Source organism: Hemitrygon akajei, chromosome 22 (assembly GCF_048418815.1).
Source record: "Hemitrygon akajei chromosome 22, sHemAka1.3, whole genome shotgun sequence".
Taxonomy (NCBI): Eukaryota; Metazoa; Chordata; class Chondrichthyes; order Myliobatiformes; family Dasyatidae; genus Hemitrygon; species Hemitrygon akajei.
In genome coordinates this window covers 25,258,948-25,282,204 of record NC_133145.1, presented here as the reverse complement: position 1 = coordinate 25,282,204, position 23,257 = coordinate 25,258,948, and positions in this window count along the sequence as shown.

Genomic DNA, 23,257 nt, shown 5'->3' with positions numbered 1-23,257 from the left:
TGAAATGGTGCTGGAATGGAACTGGTGTTCTGGCTGGTGAACTGGAGGGCTGTGCCACCAGATGCTTGTCAACATGGATGGCTAGAGTGATGAGGCTTTCAAGGTCAGTGGGCATCTCCTAGGTAAGCAGTTCATCTGTCAAGTGTTCTGAGAGGCCTCATTGGAATGCAGAAGCCAGCATTGCTTCCACATTCCAGCTGGACTCTGAATTTAACAGTGTAATCCACATTGAGCATGAGCCTTAATGCATGCAAACTATCTGATCCTCTGCCTCCCTTCCACTTAGACTCATAGAGTCATAGAAAAGTACAGCACAGAAACAGGCTCTTCAGCCCATCCAGTCCATTCCAAACCATTTAAACTGCCTACTCCCCTCGACCTGCACTGGAACTAAAGCCCTCCATACCCATACCATCCATGTACCTATCCAAATTTCTCTTAAATGTTGAAATCAAGCTTTCATGCACCAACTGTCCTGGCAACTCATTCCACACCGTCATGACCCTATGAGTGAAGAATTTTCCCCTCATGTTCTGCTTAAACTTTTCACCTTTCACTCCTAACCCATGAATTCTAATTGTAGTCCCTCCCACCCAGTGGAAAGAGTGTGCTTGCATTTATCCTACCTATATCCTTTATTATTTGGTATATCTTTATTTCAAATCTCCTCTCAATCTTCTGCGTTCTACAAGGAATAAAGTCCTAACCTCTTCAGTCTTCCTTTATAACTCAAGTCCTTTAGACCTGGCAACATCCTTGTAAATTTTCTCTGTACTCTTTTGACCTTATTCACATCCTTCCTGTAGGTAAGTGACCAGAACTGCACATAATCCTCCAAAATAGGCCTCACCAATGTTCAATATTTCAACAGTTCAGTAGTCCCATTTAGTATCAGAGAATGTATACAATATACAACCCGAAATTCTTGTTCTTCACAGACATCCATGGAAACAGAAGAGTGCCTCAAAGAATAAGTGACAAGATAAATGTTAGAACCCCAGAGCCCCCCCAACTCTGCCTCACACGCACAAGCAGCAGCAAAGCGACGACCCTTCCCCACCCCCTCTTACTTCAGCAAAACGACTCAGTGATTTACTGTGATAAATTCCGCCACATCGATTTTTTTTTCTGAGTTCTCTGACTCAAGAGTTAGCAACAAAATCTCTCCTGCCAATGAGAGAGAGATAGCACACGCAATTCACCAATTGGAGAGGCCCTGGCAGCTGATCCGCTGTCCCGATATTCCGTTTTCTCCTGCAACACTTCAGGTGGTGGTACCGGCATAGAATCAGCTCACCCATAGGGCCGTAAAGCCTCAGAATCCCAAAAGCATGCTCATCTTTTAGGCTCTGGGATATTGAAAAATGGCCAGTCGATGAGCCCCAGAAGTGGGTCCCACCGCTGCAAAGAACCAAAGTCTGAGAGTAGCTCTAGGTCAGGGTCTCCGATAGAACTCCATCCAACTTGGAAAGGTAACAGAGAGACATTAAAGGTAGAAATTAAGCCGTTTCTGTAGATGAGTTTGAAGGAGACACTGTTGAGCACCATTGTACCTTCACCCCCCCTCCCTGTTGTATAATGTCTGACACAACTTGAACATAACATCACATCTCCTGTACTCAGTGCTTTGATTTATGAAGGCCAACGTGCCAAAAGCTTTCTTTATGACCCTATCTACCTGAGATACCACTCTCAATGAATTATGGATCTTTATTCCCAGATCCCTCTGTACTACAGCATTTGTCAGTGCCCTACCGCTCCCTGTGTAAGGCCTGCCCTGGTTGGTCCTACCGAAGTTGAACACCTCACACTTGTCTGTATTAAAGTCCACCTGCCATTTTTCAGCTCATTTTTCCAGCTGCAAGCAATGATAGCCTTCCTCGCCGTCCACGATATCCCCATCTTGGTGTCATCTGCAAATTTGCTGATCCATTTAACCACATTATCATCCAGATCATTGAGATAGATGACAAAGAACAATGGACCCACCACCAACTGCTGTGGTACTCCACAAGTCACAGGCTTCCAGTCAGAGAGGCAACCATCTACTGTCACTCTCTAGCTTTTTCCGCAAAGCCAGTATCTAATCCAATTTGCTACCTCATCTTGAATGCCGAGTGATTGAACCTTCTTGACCAGCCTCCCATGCAGGACCTTCCTGGCTGGTTGCAAACCTGGCGCAACTTGATGGTGAATTCCTCGTGTTTATTGCAAAGGGCGGTTTCATTGTGGCAGCCCGGGTCAGAGCTCGCCCAGTAGTGAGAGAGATGATCAATGCCATATTGGCTTGATTACAGTGATGTCTGGAGCTCAACGTGCAAGACTCACTGGGACAGGAAGCTGCACCATCAGGTTGGGGATCCATCAAAGCATTTAAGTTCTGGAATTTGGATCTCTGAGGGAAGAGTTTGACTGGTGTGGCGTTGCTGTAATGAGACGGAGAATTGGTTGAGAGTGGCGAGCAGATGGTCAAAGGTTTCCTGCTCCTTCTGGATCATGTCCTCGTTAAGGCAGACATCGTCCTTTAGGCGAGCAAACAATCCTGGCTCAATCACTGGTTCACCCATCCTGTCAGGAAGTGTAGAGGAGGCTTGACCCAAACGCAGAGCAGTACAGACAATTTAGCAGTGATTGATCAGTTTAAAACACAATAAACTGCAAAATAACATGCTAGGAGGGGCCAAAAAACAAGAGAAACAGATAATTAACACAACAAAGCAACAAGGTAACTGAAGGCTAGGAGCAACTGGCTGAGGCTGGTTGGTCTGAGGGGTGAAAAAGCCTATGGATGAGAATTGGGTTTAAATAGGCTGCAGGTGATGAGATGGAAATGAGTGGCAAGTGACTCCTGTTAGCAGGGTGGAGACTGTGAGGTGACTGCTACTATAGTTGCTGCTACTTTTCTTGCTATGGTTGAAAATCTCTCCTTTTTGATTGACCCATCATCCTTTATAGTGTTGTACATAGTGTGCTTTAGTTCATAAAGTCTTCTCAGCCACTGATGCAACACATTGTAATTGTACTAGTTCATCAAAGAGTTTGGAAAGTATTCGCTGCCTGTTCACACTGGAGTGCAACGTAGCATAAAGATCTGCTGTTGCTGCCTTAGCAAAGGAATCAGCTCATTTGTTTCCACTAGTTATTTCATCCTTCCCATTCATCTGAGCCACATCATTTATAACAGCAATTGCAGTAAGTAAGTGAAAAGCATTTTCATAGGATCATAGTTAATTCACTATCTTCTTTCCAAGTTCTGAAGAGATGAGAAACCCACGTAGTTTCCATAATTGTCCACGGTCACGTAAGGCATGGTGAGATTCAGGTTAAATGTTTACAGCAGCACCAGCTACGAGGCTTTTGTTCAGGTAAAAAGGTTTAGCTGCTTCAGCAGAACTGGAGGTGCCACCTCTCCACTAAAATGTTTCCTAGTATCGAATCGGGAGGAAAAGCCTTCAAAGAAAAATTACATGCAGGCTTATATCAAGTGTCATTTTACAATGGGCAGAATTAAAATTGTACAAGTTCTTAAGTACAGCTTGAGAAAAGATTATTTAAAATAAACTGTGTAGTCCATGGTACTGGTGGCGGTAGAGGCACAAATTGTTATCCAAGTTGATTTGCTTCAGTCTCAGTAGCCAGGCTGTCCACAAAGAAAATGGACATCCCCATGTTTACCCCTACCGTATCCACCATTCCATTTCTATGTATGTTAACGTGAATCAAAAAACTATAAATCATACATTTAGAATAGCATTATTGAAAATATACTGTTATCTACACTGTTCAAAACACAAGCGGATCACATGAGCCATATATGTATAAAACAGATAATATTTAACTAAAGTTCACAGTGAAGTTTTAAGCAGAAGTTAATCTGGTAATAATCAGCCAAAATTTGGTCATTGTCAGTCTGGTTAAATATAAAACAAAACTGCAAGTTAAAATAACATTTAAACTGTATAGGGCAGCTATCATGATACTTTCAAAGCAGTGTACAATATTGCCCAGAGGCTATAGTGGAGCAGCCGGGAAGTCTCAGACAAGTATTGTTCTCATTCCCTTAACTGCTTTAATCCTTTGATGTTGTAATTTCTTTTGGCAATATTATAAAACACTCCCAATTAATTTAACTCTTCTCATCTCACACAAGTAATGGTATATTAACCTCTCCTTTAACCTAGATTGCAACTTATTTACAATAATATTTATTAAGACAGATGCCTGTGCTTTAAGAGTTAATGCAGAATACTTTTGAAAACACTTACGCATGTGCTCTGCTTATTCATTAACATCATTATTTTCTGTCTGACACTTTTTATATGCCTTTCTACAGTGTGAGGAAAACATTTTCTTAGAACTAATAGATCAGTTCAAGATACATTTACATCAACATTTTACTCACCCTCCCTGTACTCCTCTACCTCCTGTCTCCCATAGTGCAATTAGGAACCACCTATGACAGGGCACCGGCCTCACCAAGTACTTAAGAGGCACCACTTGGCATGGGTCCTGTTGAAACTGTCCCCGCGGAAGGCAGGGGTACAGCATCTAATTAATTCTCAGACTCTGATATTAATTCTTTCTATTCAAATACTGAGGTAGACACTATTTCACTTTGTCTGCTTTTGCTGTGTCTTTTCCTTCTTTAACTTTTGTTCACTTCTTCTACAATTTGCACAGGATTCATCTAACCATTTTTACATTTCTTTTTTTTGGAATTTATTTTTTATTGAAATTCATCAAACAAACATTTCCATAAGATGTATTTCAGACATTGTACATATACATCATATAATCATATATATCACAAATCTCCACAAAATATTTATCTGAGGTATACACTTATAGAAAAGAGTGGAAAGAAAAAACAAGCAAAAGGAAAGAACCATGTACAAGTAGGGAGTGATTTTTTTTTACAACAGATTCATCGATTTGTGAGAATAAAATCAGCCCATGAGGCATTATGTAGTTAAACAATTTTTCCCAGTATGAATCAAATTGTTCCAGCTTATGATTAACAGATGCTGTTATCTTCTCCATTTTGTAAATGTCCATTGTAATTTCCATCCATGTATTTAAAGTTGGGCTCTCCTGTGATAACCATTTACTAGTAAGAGTCTTTTTACCAGCCACCAACAGTATACTCATTAAATATTTATCTCTTTTCAACCATTCTTGAGGTATATATCCAAAATATATGGTCTTACTTTCCAAGGGTATTTCACATTTAAAGATGTCTTGTAGGGCATTGTGTATCCCCCTCCAATAGTTTTTGATAACAGGGCAGTCCCAAAAAATATGATAATGATTTGCATTTTGATTTCCACAATTTCTCCAGCAAACAGAGAGGTTACTATCATAATGGGATTTCTGAGAGGGTGGAATAAAATATCTTATCAAGTTTTTCCATCCAAACCCCCTCCATTTCTCTGAATTGGTACACTTCCATTGATATCTCCATATTGTTGTCCATTCTTCCTCAGATATAATTATCCCTCCTTCCTTCTCCCATTTTGTTTTAATGTATGAAGTTGAATGTGTTTTAAGATTTGACAACCCCTTATACATGCTTGAAATGATTCTACTACCATTATCTGAATTATATGCTTTTCGAAAGAGCTCTATCAAGCATGTACTTGCCTTGGTTACATTTTTAAGCGTCTTATTAACATATTGTCGCATCTGTAAATACTGATAAAAATCTTGTTTTTCTAATAAGTGTTTCTCTTTAAGCATTTCAAAACTGAACAATGTTCCTTCTTTCATTATGTTGCAAAGAACTGTTATTCCTTTAGCTGTCCAGTCCTTAAATCTAGCATCCAATTTATTTGGTGTAAAATCAGAGTCTAATGCACACCATTTAAGAATTGCTATATTTCCCTCTAGATTATTTTCTTTTATAGTGGTTTTCCATATTTTAAGAGTCAATTTCACCCCTGGGTTATCAATAGTATTTATGTACCTTTGCAGGTTGTTATCAGCCAAAATTGCTTGTATGGGGATGGGAAGTACCCGCTCCTCAATGTTTTTCCATTGAGCGTCATATGATGGGTTGCACCAACCTATCACAGCTCTCAATTGTGCTGCAAAATAATAATCTCTAACAGAAGGTAGGCCCCATCCCCCCTTTTCCTTTGCTAATTGCAAAGTTTTGAGACAAACTCTAGGCCTTTTACCCTGCCAAATATACTTTGATAGCATCTTGTTCCATTCATTGAATTGATTTTGATTAATCTCTATTGGTAGGGTCTGAAAGAGGTATAACAGTCTGGGCAGTATATTCATTTTAATAGACTCAATCCTTGAACTGAGACTGAAAAAAGGAATCAGGCTCTATCTTGCCACATCTTCCTTAATTTTTTGATATAGAGGCTGATAATTACATTCTGATAATTTTGCCAAATCTTTTGGCATAATAATGCCCAAATATTTGAAAGAATCTGTGTGCCATGCCCAGGGGTATCGACTTTCAATTTCTCTTGGTGGGCTATAGTAATATGAAAGGAATTGGGTTTTATCTATGTTGATCTTGTATCCTGATAATTGACCATATTGTTCAAAGGATTGCATCAAATTAGGTAAAGAGTATGTTGGTTGCCCTGATAGATCAAAATGTCATCCACATAACAAGCCAATTTATGCTCTATCCCTTTAATAGTAATTCCCCTGATATCTTCATTTTGTCTGATGTATTGAGCTAATGGTTCCAGATATAGCACGAAGAGTAGCGGTGACCATGCACAACCCTGTCTCGTGCCCCTTTCTAGGGTAAGACTATTTGATAAATATCCATTGATTTTAATCCTAGCAGTAGGATTGTCATATAGTGTCTGTATAGTTTTAATAATTGTGTCTTGGAAACCAAATCTATGTAAAACTCTGTAAAGAAAATTCCAACTAACCAAATCAAATGCTTTTTCAGCGTCCACACTTATCACTATTGCTTCGATTTTATTTTTTTGTATATGATCCATAATGTGAAGTGTCGTTCGTATATTGTCTTGAGTCTGGCGTTGTCGTATAAAACCTGTCTGATCATCACGTATCAGTATGGGTAGAAACTCCTCTAATCGTTTGGCCATGATGGAGGTAAATAACCTATAATCTACATTAAGAACAGATATTGGTCTAAATGACCCGTATTCCATTTTATCTTTGCCTTCTTTTGGTATAGCTGAGATTATCGCTTCCTTCCAACTGGGTGGCATTTGTGCCTTTTTTAGAGCCCAGTTCAGTGTGGGGAGTAAAGCAGGAATTAACTCATTTTTAAATTCTTTGTACCACTCTGCCGTATACCCATCTGATCCTGGTGACTTGCTTAATTTAAGCCTACTAATTGCAGCTTTTAATTCAACTTCAGTTACGTCAGTAGTCATCCTTCTATTTTGTTCTTCGCTTAACGTGGGTAACTCTAGAGAATTCAAGAAGGTGTCAATTTGGGTTATGCTTCCCCCTGGAACTTTGTAATATAGCGTTTTGTAAAACACTTCAAAAGCTTCTTGAATTTCACCGAGCTTATTTTTTATCATTTTCGTTCTTGGGTCCCTAATTCTATGAATTGTATTTTCTGCTATCTCTTTTTTCAGTTTCCACACCAGTATTTTCATAGATTTCGATCCACTTTCATAATGTCTCTGTTTCAGAAACATTAAGTTTTTCCTGATTTCTTGCATAGCCAAATTATTTATTTCATTCCTAATTCTTTTAATTTCCCCTAATATATCCTGTGCCAAATTCAATTTGTGTTTTTTCTCTAGTTCCTTCAGTCTATTTTGTAATTCCTCTAATGTTTTATTCCTTATTTTTTTCTTATATGAAGATATCACTATAACTTTCCCTCTTAAGACCGCCTTCAGAGTATCCCATAAAATGGGAGGTGAAACCTCTCCATTATCATTAAATTCTAAGTAGAGACCAATTTCTTTTTTAATTTGTTCCTTAAAGTACGGATCATTGAGTAGACTTGAATTTAGTTTCCAAATAGTATTCTTTGGTTGTAGGTCAAAATCAACAGATAAATATGTAGGTGCATGGTCACTTACATCTATTGTCCCAATTCCACAGGTGTTTATTTTGTCTTTGTCTTTTCCAAATGTTATGAAATAGTCTATTCTTGTATATACAGAATGTGGAGCAGAATAATGAGTGTAATCCCTTCTGTCAGGGAAAAGGTCCCTCCATATATCAATTAAACCAACATCCTCAAAAAGTGTATTAACTTTCTTATGTAAAGATTTTGTTTCATAGGTTTTTCTATTAGAAGAGTCTAAGTTTGGTTGTACTTGTAAATTTAAGTCTCCCCCACATATCAAGAGACCTTCTGTTTCCGTTACCATAATAACAGTAATTTTCTGAAAGAAACCAATATCACTTCCCGGGGGTGCGTATATATTCAATAGAGTAACTGAATTGCCATCTATATTCCCCTTTACCAGAATATATCTGCCTTCTTTATCTCCCATTTCAAATATTTTTTCAAAATTTAGTTTACTTGAGATAAGAATAGCAACTCCTCTCCTATGTCCTGATTTATGTGAGGAGAAAAACAGATTAGTGAAGCCCATTCTCTTTAGTTTTTTATGCTCATTATCACTTAAATGAGTTTCCTGTAAATATACTACATGGGCTTGTTCTTTTTTTCATTTTGGATAAAATTCTCTTACGTTTGATTGGATTTAATAGCCCGTTTACATTAAAAGAAATGAATTTTACCTTGTCCTTAGCCATCTGTATTTATTTGTCAATGTATCATTGAAATTAGAATAAAACTTAATCGATCTACTCCCTGAACAAATAAGAACCAAGAAACTCAAATAATAACAAAAATGGCAACGGACGTGTGATTCCAAGGCTGAGGTCTCTAATAAATGACCCTCCGTTGAGCTAGAGGAAATGTCTAGCTGTGGGGGATAACCCCTCCTACTTGTGAGTTGAGGGCCCCCATTGCAGTATTCATAAAAGTCAGTGAACAAAACCATTACACAGAAAAGTTTTCCCTGTGTACTCCTCCTATATATATATATATATATATATATATATATACACACACACAAATATATATATATGCATACACATATACATACACATTACACACATATACATATATATATATTCTCATTTTGGTGGGGAAAAAGGAGTAAGTGAGCGGATAAAGAATAACAACTAAGTAATATAAAATCCACATTATAATAAGTGTTTCTCGAGATAGGTATATCACTGTGTACTTTTGCTTCTGTTTAGCTTCTCAACATTTTTAAAGTTAGCCAAACATTATGGCTCTTCTGAAGGGGGTGAGGACTGTCTTTGGGAAACTCCCGGTCTCTTCCTGATATGTTTCTCTCAGCTTCCTCCCATCTCCTGCCTTCTCGTTTCTTGCACTATTTCCCAAGCCGAGTGAGACAATTCCTCAGCCGGGCTTTCTTTCGTTTCGGTCATGCTGACGGACAACCCTCTGGCCTTCATGTCTGTAGTCGCCTCTTCCACTGTCTGGTACAACTGCATCCCATTGTCGTAAAACACTCGAAGTTTAGCAGGGTACGGAGTTTGAAATCTGATCTTATTTTGCTTTAGTACTCGCTTTACTTCGGAGTATTCTTTGCGTTTCTGGAGGACCGCGGGGGGGGGGAGGTAATCTTGGTCGAAATATATTAATTTATCCTCTAAAAACACTCTCTTCTTACCCCAGGCCCTTCGTAGAATCTCCGCCTTGGTGCTGTACCGAAGGAATTTAATTATAATTGATTGTGGCTTTCTATCCTGGGTAGGTTTTGGGACTAGCGCGCGGTGCGTTCTCTCGATTTCCAGCTTCATAGCCGGGGGAAGATCCAGTGCATCCCGCAGTAACTTTCCGACAAACTCCGTCATAGACGGTCCCTCCGCTCCTTCAGGAACGTTGTAGATTCTAATATTTTTCCGCCGTGATCTTCCCTCCAGATCAAGCAGTTTACCTTCTTGGTGATGTATGATTTTTATTGTCTTGCTCATTCCACATTTTGAACACGATCTTCCACCTTCTCAATGCGAGTTTCTGCCACCGCTATTTTTTGATTAACGCTGGCGAGCTTGGCCTTAATATCACGGAGCTTCTGCTTTATATCTTTCTGGGCCTCCATTATTTCTTTCAGGATTTCGAACATATTCGCCGCTTCGTCCGAATGAGGCTCAGCGCCCGCCTCGCTTGCACGCAGTTGGGTCGGAGAGCTGCTCACTGCACTCCTCTTGGACGCAGGCTCCACAGTGTCACTTTTTTTATTCCCATTCTTTTCCCCCATTCTTGCCCCTCTTTTCAGTTCAAATATTTTTTGAAAAATATTATATTTGACAGGTTAATGGGGCTTAATATGCATTTTTCCGGAGGAGCTAGTGACTTAAGCTGCCATTCTCGACGATGACGTCACCGGAAAACCCATTTTTACATTTCACAACTGCATTGAACAAACACAGACCACCCCAAAGTCTTCTCAAATGTTCCTTTCTCTAACACGTCTGCAGATACTCACTTAGTTCATTTCACCCATACCGTATTCTCAACATACTTAATGCTTTCTGGTCCAAAATGTACCAGAGTCCTTTAGAGGCCCAGGACATGAACTTTCCTGCTATCATTCACATGCACAGAGTCAAGAATTTCTTTTTTTTTAAACACAGTAATCAATTTTTTCCAGTGCTTCCTGAAGGACCCAATCCAGACCAGGGCATCTTCATGCGGGACATAACCCAGACCACAGCAAGTTCATTTGCGACCTGACCCAACCCACGGCAACTTCATGCAGAGCCTGACCCAACCCACGGCAACTTCATGCAGGGCCTGACCCAACCCACGGCAACTTCATGAAGGACCTGACCCAACCCACGACAACTTCATGCAGGACCTGACCCAACCCACGACAACTTCATGCAGGACCTGACCCAACCCACGGCAACTTCATGCAGGGCCTGACCCAACCCACGGCAACTTCATGCAGGACCTGACCCAACCCACGACAACTTCATGCAGGACCTGACCCAACCCACGACAACTTCATGCAGGGCCTGACCCAACCCACAACAACTTCATGCAGGGCCTGACCCAACCCACAACAACTTCATGCAGGACCTGACCCAACCCACAACAACTTCATGCAGGGCCTGACCCAACCCACGGCAAATTCATGCAGGACCTGACCCAACCCACAGCAACTTCATGCAGGACCTGACCCAACCCACGACAACTTCATGCAGGGCCTGACCCAACCCACAACAACTTCATGCAGGACCTGACCCAACCCACAGCAACTTCATGCAGGGCCTGACCCAACCCACAACAACTTCATGCAGGACCTGACCCAACCCACGGCAACTTCATGCAGGACCTGACCCAACCCACAACAACTTCATGCAGGACCTGACCCAACCCACAACAACTTCATGCAGGGCCTGACCCAACCCACGGCAACTTCATGCAGGACCTGACCCAACCCACAGCAACTTCATGCAGGACCTGACCCAACCCACGACAACTTCATGCAGGGCCTGACCCAACCCACAACAACTTCATGCAGGACCTGACCCAACCCACAGCAACTTCATGCAGGGCCTGACCCAACCCACAACAACTTCATGCAGGACCTGACCCAACCCACGGTAACTTCATGCAGGGCCTGACCCAACACACAACAACTTCATGCAGGACCTGATCCAACCCACGGCAACTTCATGCAGGACCTGACCCAACCCACGGCAACTTCATGCAGGGCCTGACCCAACCCACGGCAACTTCATGCAGGACCTGACCCAACCCACAGCAACTTCATGCAGGACCTGACCCAACCCACGGTAACTTCATGCAGGGCCTGACCCAACCCACAACAACTTCATGCAGGACCTGATCCAACCCACGGCAACTTCATGCAGGGCCTGACCCAACCCACGGCAACTTCATGCAGGGCCTGACCCAACCCACAACAACTTCATGCAGGACCTGATCCAACCCACGGCAACTTCATGCAGGGCCTGACCCAACCCACAACAACTTCATGCAGGACCTGACCCAACCCACGGCAACTTCATGCAGGGCCTGACCCAACCCACAACAACTTCATGCAGGGCCTGACCCAACCCACAACAACTTCATGCAGGACCTGACCCAACCCACAACAACTTCATGCAGGGCCTGACCCAACCCACGGCAAATTCATGCAGGACCTGACCCAACCCACAGCAACTTCATGCAGGACCTGACCCAACCCACGACAACTTCATGCAGGGCCTGACCCAACCCACAACAACTTCATGCAGGACCTGACCCAACCCACAGCAACTTCATGCAGGGCCTGACCCAACCCACAACAACTTCATGCAGGACCTGACCCAACCCACGGCAACTTCATGCAGGACCTGACCCAACCCACAACAACTTCATGCAGGACCTGACCCAACCCACAACAACTTCATGCAGGGCCTGACCCAACCCACGGCAACTTCATGCAGGACCTGACCCAACCCACAGCAACTTCATGCAGGACCTGACCCAACCCACGACAACTTCATGCAGGGCCTGACCCAACCCACAACAACTTCATGCAGGACCTGACCCAACCCACAGCAACTTCATGCAGGGCCTGACCCAACCCACAACAACTTCATGCAGGACCTGACCCAACCCACGGTAACTTCATGCAGGGCCTGACCCAACACACAACAACTTCATGCAGGACCTGATCCAACCCACGGCAACTTCATGCAGGACCTGACCCAACCCACGGCAACTTCATGCAGGGCCTGACCCAACCCACGGCAACTTCATGCAGGACCTGACCCAACCCACAGCAACTTCATGCAGGACCTGACCCAACCCACGGTAACTTCATGCAGGGCCTGACCCAACCCACAACAACTTCATGCAGGACCTGATCCAACCCACGGCAACTTCATGCAGGGCCTGACCCAACCCACGGCAACTTCATGCAGGGCCTGACCCAACCCACAACAACTTCATGCAGGACCTGATCCAACCCACGGCAACTTCATGCAGGGCCTGACCCAACCCACAACAACTTCATGCAGGACCTGACCCAACCCACGGCAACTTCATGCAGGGCCTGACCCAACCCACAACAACTTCATGCAGGACCTGACCCAACCCACGGCAACTTCATGCAGGACCTGACCCAACCCACGGCAACTTCATGCAGGACCTGACCCAACCCACGGCAACTTCATGCAGGGCCTGACCCAACCCACAACAACTTCATGCAGGGCCTGACCCAACCCACGGCAACTTCATGCAGGACCTGACCCAACCCACAGCAACTTCATGCAGGACCTGACCCAACCCACGACAACTTCATGCAGAGCCTGACCCAACCCACGGCAACTTCATGCAGGGCCTGATCCAGACCACGACAACTTCATGCAGGACCTGACCCAACCCACAGCAACTTCATGCAGGGCCTGACCCAACCCACAACAACTTCATGCAGGACCTGACCCAACCCACGGTAACTTCATGCAGGGCCTGACCCAACCCACAACAACTTCATGCAGGACCTGATCCAACCCACGGCAACTTCATGCAGGACCTGACCCAACCCACGGCAACTTCATGCAGCGCCTGACCCAACCCACAACAACTTCATGCAGGACCTGATCCAACCCACGGCAACTTCATGCAGGGCCTGACCCAACCCACAACAACTTCATGCAGGGCCTGACCCAACCCACAACAACTTCATGCAGGACCTGACCCAACCCACAACAACTTCATGCAGGGCCTGACCCAACCCACGGCAACTTCATGCAGGACCTGACCCAACCCACAGCAACTTCATGCAGGACCTGACCCAAGCCACGACAACTTCATGCAGGGCCTGACCCAACCCACAACAACTTCATGCAGGACCTGACCCAACCCACAGCAACTTCATGCAGGGCCTGACCCAACCCACAACAACTTCATGCAGGGCCTGACCCAACCCACAACAACTTCATGCAGGACCTGACCCAACCCACGGCAACTTCATGCAGGACCTGACCCAACCCACAACAACTTCATGCAGGACCTGACCCAACCCACGACAACTTCATGCAGGGCCTGACCCAACCCACAACAACTTCATGCAGGGCCTGACCCAACCCACAACAACTTCATGCAGGACCTGACCCAACCCACAACAACTTCATGCAGGGCCTGACCCAACCCACGGCAACTTCATGCAGGACCTGACCCAACCCACAGCAACTTCATGCAGGACCTGACCCAACCCACGACAACTTCATGCAGGGCCTGACCCAACCCACAACAACTTCATGCAGGACCTGACCCAACCCACAGCAACTTCATGCAGGGCCTGACCCAACCCACAACAACTTCATGCAGGACCTGACCCAACCTACGGTAACTTCATGCAGGGCCTGACCCAACACACAACAACTTCATGCAGGACCTGATCCAACCCACGGCAACTTCATGCAGGACCTGACCCAACCCACGGCAACTTCATGCAGGGCCTGACCCAACCCACAACAACTTCATGCAGGGCCTGACCCAACCCACGGCAACTTCATGCAGGACCTGACCCAACCCACAGCAACTTCATGCAGGACCTGACCCAACCCACGGTAACTTCATGCAGGGCCTGACCCAACCCACAACAACTTCATGCAGGACCTGATCCAACCCACGGCAACTTCATGCAGGACCTGACCCAACCCACGGCAACTTCATGCAGGGCCTGACCCAACCCACAAAAACTTCATGCAGGACCTGATCCAACCCACGGCAACTTCATGCAGGGCCTGACCCAACCCACAACAACTTCATGCAGGACCTGACCCAACCCACGGCAACTTCATGCAGGGCCTGACCCAACCCACAACAACTTCATGCAGGGCCTGATCCAGACCACGACAACTTCATGCAGGGCCTGACCCAACCCACAACAACTTCATGCAGGACCTGATCCAACCCACGGCAACTTCATGCAGGGCCTGACCCAACCCACAACAACTTCATGCAGGACCTGACCCAACCCACGGCAACTTCATGCAGGGCCTGACCCAACCCACAACAACTTCATGCAGGACCTGACCCAACCCACGGCAACTTCATGCAGGACCTGACCCAACCCACAGCAACTTCATGCAGGGCCTGACCCAACCCACAACAACTTCATGCAGGACCTGACCCAACCCACGACAACTTCATGCAGAGCCTGACCCAACCCACGGCAACTTCATGCAGGGCCTGATCCAGACCACGACAACTTCATGCAGGACCTGACCCAACCCACAGCAACTTCATGCAGGGCCTGACCCAACCCACAACAACTTCATGCAGGACCTGACCCAACCCACGGTAACTTCATGCAGGGCCTGACCCAACCCACAACAACTTCATGCAGGACCTGATCCAACCCACGGCAACTTCATGCAGGACCTGACCCAACCCACGGCAACTTCATGCAGGGCCTGACCCAACCCACAACAACTTCATGCAGGACCTGATCCAACCCACGGCAACTTCATGCAGGGCCTGACCCAACCCACAACAACTTCATGCAGGACCTGACCCAACCCACGGCAACTTCATGCAGGGCCTGACCCAACCCACAACAACTTCATGCAGGGCCTGACCCAACCCACAACAACTTCATGCAGGACCTGACCCAACCCACAGCAACTTCATGCAGGGCCTGACCCAACCCACAACAACTTCATGCAGGACCTGACCCAACCTACGGTAACTTCATGCAGGGCCTGACCCAACACACAACAACTTCATGCAGGACCTGATCCAACCCACGGCAACTTCATGCAGGACCTGACCCAACCCACGGCAACTTCATGCAGGGCCTGACCCAACCCACAACAACTTCATGCAGGGCCTGACCCAACCCACGGCAACTTCATGCAGGACCTGACCCAACCCACAGCAACTTCATGCAGGACCTGACCCAACCCACGGTAACTTCATGCAGGGCCTGACCCAACCCACAACAACTTCATGCAGGACCTGATCCAACCCACGGCAACTTCATGCAGGACCTGACCCAACCCACGGCAACTTCATGCAGGGCCTGACCCAACCCACAAAAACTTCATGCAGGACCTGATCCAACCCACGGCAACTTCATGCAGGGCCTGACCCAACCCACAACAACTTCATGCAGGACCTGACCCAACCCACGGCAACTTCATGCAGGGCCTGACCCAACCCACAACAACTTCATGCAGGACCTGACCCAACCCACGGCAACTTCATGCAGGGCCTGACCCAACCCACGGCAACTTCATGCAGGACCTGACCCAACCCACGGCAACTTCATGCAGGACCTGACCCAACCCACGGCAACTTCATGCAGGACCTGACCCAACCCACGACAACTTCATGCAGAGCCTGACCCAACCCACGGCAACTTCATGCAGGGCCTGATCCAGACCACGACAACTTCATGCAGGGCCTGACCCAACCCACAACAACTTCATGCAGGACCTGATCCAACCCACGGCAACTTCATGCAGGGCCTGACCCAACCCACAACAACTTCATGCAGGACCTGACCCAACCCACGGCAACTTCATGCAGGGCCTGACCCAACCCACAACAACTTCATGCAGGACCTGACCCAACCCACGACAACTTCATGCAGGACCTGACCCAACCCACGACAACTTCATGCAGAGCCTGACCCAACCCACGGCAACTTCATGCAGGGCCTGATCCAGACCACGACAACTTCATGCAGGGCCTGACCCAACCCACAACAACTTCATGCAGGACCTGATCCAACCCACGGCAACTTCATGCAGGGCCTGACCCAACCCACAACAACTTCATGCAGGACCTGACCCAACCCACGGCAACTTCATGCAGGGCCTGACCCAACCCACAACAACTTCATGCAGGACCTGACCCAACCCACGGCAACTTCATGCAGGACCTGACCCAACCCACAGCAACTTCATGCAGGGCCTGACCCAACCCACAACAACTTCATGCAGGACCTGACCCAACCCACGACAACTTCATGCAGAGCCTGACCCAACCCACGGCAACTTCATGCAGGGCCTGATCCAGACCACGACAACTTCATGCAGGACCTGACCCAACCCACAGCAACTTCATGCAGGGCCTGACCCAACCCACAACAACTTCATGCAGGACCTGACCCAACCCACGGTAACTTCATGCAGGGCCTGACCCAACCCACAACAACTTCATGCAGGACCTGATCCAACCCACGGCAACTTCATGCAGGACCTGACCCAACCCACGGCAACTTCATGCAGGGCCTGACCCAACCCACAACAACTTCATGCAGGACCTGATCCAACCCACGGCAACTTCATGCAGGGCCTGACCCAACCCACAACAACTTCATGCAGGACCTGACCCAACCCACGGCAACTTCATGCAGGGCCTGACCCAACCCACAACAACTTCATGCAGGACCTGACCCAACCCACAACAACTTCATGCAGGGCCTGACCCAACCCATGGCAACTTCATGCAGGACCTGACCCAACCCACGGCAACTTCATGCAGGGCTTGACCCAACCCACGGTAACTTCATGCAGGGCCTGACCCAACCCACAACAACTTCATGCAGGACCTGACCCAACCCACGGCAACTTCATGCAGGGCCTGACCCAACCCACAACAACTTCATGCAGGACCTGACCCAACCCACAACAACTTCATGCAGGGCCTGACCCAACCCACGGCAACTTCATGCAGGACCTGACCCAACCCACGGCAACTTCATGCAGGACCTGACCCAACCCACGACAACTTCATGCAGGGCCTGACCCAACCCACGGCAACTTCATGCAGGGCCTGACCCAACCCACAACAACTTCATGCAGGACCTGACCCAGACCCACGGCAACTTCATGCAGGGCCTGACCCAACCCACGGCAACTTCATGCAGGACCTGACCCAACCCATAACAACTTCATGCAGGGCCTGACCCAACCCACGGCAACTTCATGCAGGACCTGACCCAACCCACAACAACTTCATGCAGGACCTGACCCAACCCACAGCAACTTCATGCAGGGCCTGACCCAACCCACAACAACTTCATGCAGGACCTGATCCAGACCATGGCAACTTCATGCAGGGCCTGATCCAGACCACAGCAACTTCTTCTTGTGCTTCCTGGACCAGGGCACCCTTTTTAGTAATTCTACACCCTTCCTATGTTGGCGACTAAGATGTTGCTGTACCCTGACTACTCCACACAGGACAAAATTTGCATTCCAGCAGCAGACTCAGCCCTTTGCTCAATTGCGTGCAGACTAGAATTTTGGACTGATCAGCTACCGGGGCTGAGTTCCTTTCTCCCATATAACAAAGTCAAGGGTTAGCCATCTTGGTGGAACCTCTAAATAACTGTCATCACCAATAATAAAATAAAATATCTGGACCCAGAACACACACACTCTTATGACTCAACCGCGTTTTATTTTATCTGTGCACAGGAGAGCAGCATGACCCCTGCAAACACACTGTTCTGAATTCTGAACATAGAAATGCCATTTCATTATGTTATGAAAATTAACAATTTGGTGAACTGGTGTATATTTGAATTCCTTACTCCCAATAACAATGACCATTCACAAAAGTCAATAGAGAGGTGCTAAAAGTCAACAGAAACTTCAAGCCTGCAACAGATGATACTTTGAAGTTAATGAAGCAATGGTCCCTTAGTTGATGTGTGTGCCTTGGACTGGTGGCAGACCCCTGATGTGCAAAAGGAAGTTATGCTCTTCAAAGACCTTTCTCCCCTGAGGTGTCTGCACTATTTTCAATCTATCTTGTCTGGATATTATCTTAACTTCCCTTTCCATAATTTCCACAATCCACATTCAGTCTATAAGGACAACATGACTTTGCTGTTGCCTTCCATTTTATGTCTCAGCCCCACTCGAACTCTGACCTTTCTGCACTGTTATAACAAGGCCCAATACAAGCCTAAGGGAAAACACCTCCACTTCCATCTGAGCGCTTTGTAATCTTCCAGCTCACTATCACACTAAGGGAATGTGTTCCTTCTTTCTTGTCTGTATCAGAACTGTACGGTTCTGCCCAACAAACATCTGTGACTTTTCTTGTGCTTTCCAAGAATATTGACAAGCCTACTGGGAATGTCCTATAACCCTGCAACACGTTACATAATTTAGAAGCCTGGCACATCAACTCCTTCCATCTCACCATATCAGAGAAAGCTTCTGATCTACTCATCCCTCCGTCACCTTCTCTGCCACTAGAACTAACTTGTTTTCTCCTTTCCTCAGTTCTGAAGAAGGACCTACTTTGTGATCATGGACACACAGGAGACTATAGATGCTGGATGCTGGAGGGTCTCAACAGGTTGAACGGTGTTGTGAAAGCAAGAGGACAGTTGGCATTTTGGGACAAGACCCTTTATCTGAACTCTGAAACACTGATTGCCTCTTTCCCTCCACAGAGACTGCCAGATCCTCTGAGTTCTTCCAGCATTTTGTTTGTTGCTCCGTTTTTCAGCCACCTAGTTAAAGCGAAAGAGTTTTTGAAAAGGAAACACAGAGATGAGAGGGCACTGTAGCATAGTGGTTAGCACAGTGTTTACAATACCAGCGACCTGGGTTCAATTCCCACTGCTGCCTGTAAGGAGTTTGTATGTTCTCCCTGTGACTGTGTAGCAATTCACTGTCTAAAGATGTACCGGTTAGTAGTTTAATTGGTCATTATATATTGTCCCATGATTAGGCTAGGATTAAAGTCAGAGGGTTGCTGACTCGAAGAGCCAGAAGGGCTTATTGTGTGCTGTATATCAGCCAATCAATCAATAAATAAATAAACACTTAGGGAAGACATAGGAGTACATTGAGTGTAAGAAGTATGCTGACTATATGAACTTTTAATTTTGGTATAAATGTTGTTGCACATGCATTGACTTGCATATTTCTTCTAATCGAGTATAGAGTCACACAGGTGTACAGGTAGGATGCTTGTGTCCGTCAGTAAGTTGACGGTTCTCATTCATATGCAAGGTAAGGCGGGTTAACGTAATTGTATGATTAGGTGAGTAAAGTTTCGAAGCCTGTCTCTGTGGTGATGAGTGGACATGTGGCAATGTACTGACAACAAAGGAGAAGGGCTGAGTGATATGACCTGTCTTTTTCAACAGGTAACACACACAATGTGCTGAAGGAAGTCAGCAGGTCAAGCAGCATCAAAGGAAATGAATAAACAGTCGCTGTTTCAGGCCGAGACCCTTCTTCAGGTCTGAGAAGGAAGGGGGAAGATGCCAGAATAAAAAGATGGTAGGGGGAGAGGAAGGAGGCTAACTGGAGGATGCTAGGTGAAGCCAGGTGGTTGGGAAAGGTCAAGGGATGGAGAAGAATAAATTTGATAGGAGAAGGAAGTGGACCATAGGAGAAAGGGAAGGAGGAGGGGGCCCAGAAGGGATCTATAGGCAGGTGAGAAGAGGTAAAAGGTCAGGGTGGGGAATAGAGGATTGTGTAGATGGATTACCTACCAGAAGGAGAAATTGATATTCATGTCAGCAAGTTGGAGGCTACCCAGATGCTTGCAACAGGTGCTGCCTGAGGCACTTTTTCTTCATCCTGTAGTGCTGCCGTGGAGTCGTATAAGTAACTCTGCATGGACACTAGGCTCAGATAAGCCCCAACTGCAGAATGCAGGGACAATCTTAAAACTGAGGATTACTACCACCAACCACCTGCCACCAGGTACCTGCATTCATTTTGCTGTGAGCCTCAGGGTGCGATGAATCTCGGTAGCCAACCATGTTCAGCTTCTTTGTCAGATACGTTCATGAACAATCCACCAAATCCAGGGATCACAGAGATATTACTCTATAGGTATTCTAGGTAGTCACTTCAACTTATATATATATATAGTTAGTCAGGAATATATATAGTCATATATATATATAGTCAAATGTATATAGTCAGTCAGGAACCGTGGAACCATGGAGGAATTTGAGCAGTCATAAGATCAAAAGCATTCAAAACAATCCATATGAGTTCCATTCTTCTTAAACTTTTATTCTTCTTTGTATGGTCTTATGATGTGGCTTCTTGCATTTGAACAAATATTGACAAATTTACTAATTAATTTTGTTAAGTCATTATCTAAGTTGCAGAGACACAAAGAATAGGATTATGACTGTTTAACAGAATAAGCCAAAGCTTGTATCACTCGAGCTTGCACTTTAACCACATTCATGACTTCAAATATTGGTGATATCATTGCTGACTTATTTCCATAAAAATAATTGCTACTGGCAGGACTTTGTTACATTTAAAAATTAGGTGCAATTCTAGATTTGCCAGATTTGTTGACAGCTTTATTATCTACTTCAATGTGCTCATATAAATGAAGTTTTATACAAGTGTAGGAAGACATCCAGAGTGTTCAGTAATAAAGAGAAAAAGGAACTAATAAACACTCAGATGGGAAAGGGGTTGAAGAATTGTTAAACTAGTATTGAGAATTGAAAGATGGACCAGAAGCAGGTATACAGAAAATGTGGAAGGTAATTCCAGAAAGATGGACTTAATAAGGAGGCACCAATGATGAAGGTAGAGTAAGTAGATACCTCTACCAAATTGGGCATCTTTAACACCTTAAGGAAGTCTGTAGATGCTGGAAATCCAAAGCAACACACACACACACACACACACACACACACACACACACACACACACACACACACACACACACACACACACACACACACACACACACACACACACACACACACACACACACAAATGCTGGAGGAACTCAGGAGGACAGGAAGCATCTAGGGAAATGAATAAACAGTTGACATTTCAGACCGAGACCTTTCTTCACTACTGAGAAAGAAGGGGGAGATGGCAAAGTTAAAAAAAAATGTGGGGGAGGAGAATGAGGCTAGCTGGAATGTAATAGGTGAAGTCAGGTGGGTGGGAAAATCAAGGGCTGGAGAAGAAGGAACCCAACAGGAGAGGAGAGCAGATCTCAAGAGAAAGGGAATGAGTAAGGGGGTAGGCCTTTATGAATAAAACATCTTTGGTCATAGCTCCTCAAAATGGTACAACACAAAAACTCACCGTAACATGATCACCCACTTTCTTTATCTGATTATCTGTGGACAATATGATAGAGTGCCTGCTGTACATAATCATTGCAGGAATCTCCACCAACAACCTAACAGTAATTCAACTTCAATGAAAAATAGACAGCCTTTGGAGAAATATCTAACTTATCTTGGGCAAACCCAAAACCATAACAATCTTTATTTGCTTAAACATTATCATTTCTTAAGTACAGTATTATTGCAATTTTATGTTTCTGGGAAAAGAGAATGTTGCAATGTTTGCAAATGGATGCCTGAAGGAACATGAAGTCATTCAAACAAGCAAATCAAATATGAACTAAACAGACCACACACTGTTTTGTTGTCTAAGCATCAACTTCTGTCCTATCAAATGTCTTTTGTTCTTCTCTATCAGGTTGTCTCAGGATGGTCCTTTACAAGTAGGCTGACTGACTGTTTCAGACTCTGTGTACCCAGAGCTAGACTGAATATCAATAAAAAACACGGGGATTAGATACATATCTGCACTCAGATATACACCGCAACAGTATACTTGGGCTAAAGTTAGGAAATGAGCTTCAGGAACATTTGGTAAGCTAACAATACTTTTCTATAAACTCAAGATGCTGGAAATCCAAAGCCACACACACAAGATGCTAGAGGAACTCAACAGGTTTCAAAAGTTTCATAGTACACTTTTTCAAAGAATGTATAAATTATACAACCTTGAGATTTGTTTGCTTACAGGCAGCCTCAAAGCAAGAAACTTGAAAGAACCCAATTTTTTTTTAAATTAAAAAGGCAACATCTATGGAAATGAATTTGTTTTGCATCAGAAATATACCAAGCCCTAGTTGCATACATCCTAAAATATGAAGGGAAGTCTATGAATAGACAACATGGATTATGGCCAAAACAATAGTAGGTTTGTAGGGATCGCAGCATAAAATCTTTATTCAAAATGCAGATGGATACACCAAATTATCAGTTAGCACACTAGTGATTCCAGATAATAAAATATATCATTAATATTCATTTAGATGACAAAAGCTAATTGAGGATATCCAGTTCATGTGCCAAAGTAAATTTGTGTGGAAAATATTTAAAGATTATTTGAGGACATTATAAATATATTACTTATAAGAAATTACAAATGTTATGCATATAGGTGTTCAAATATAATT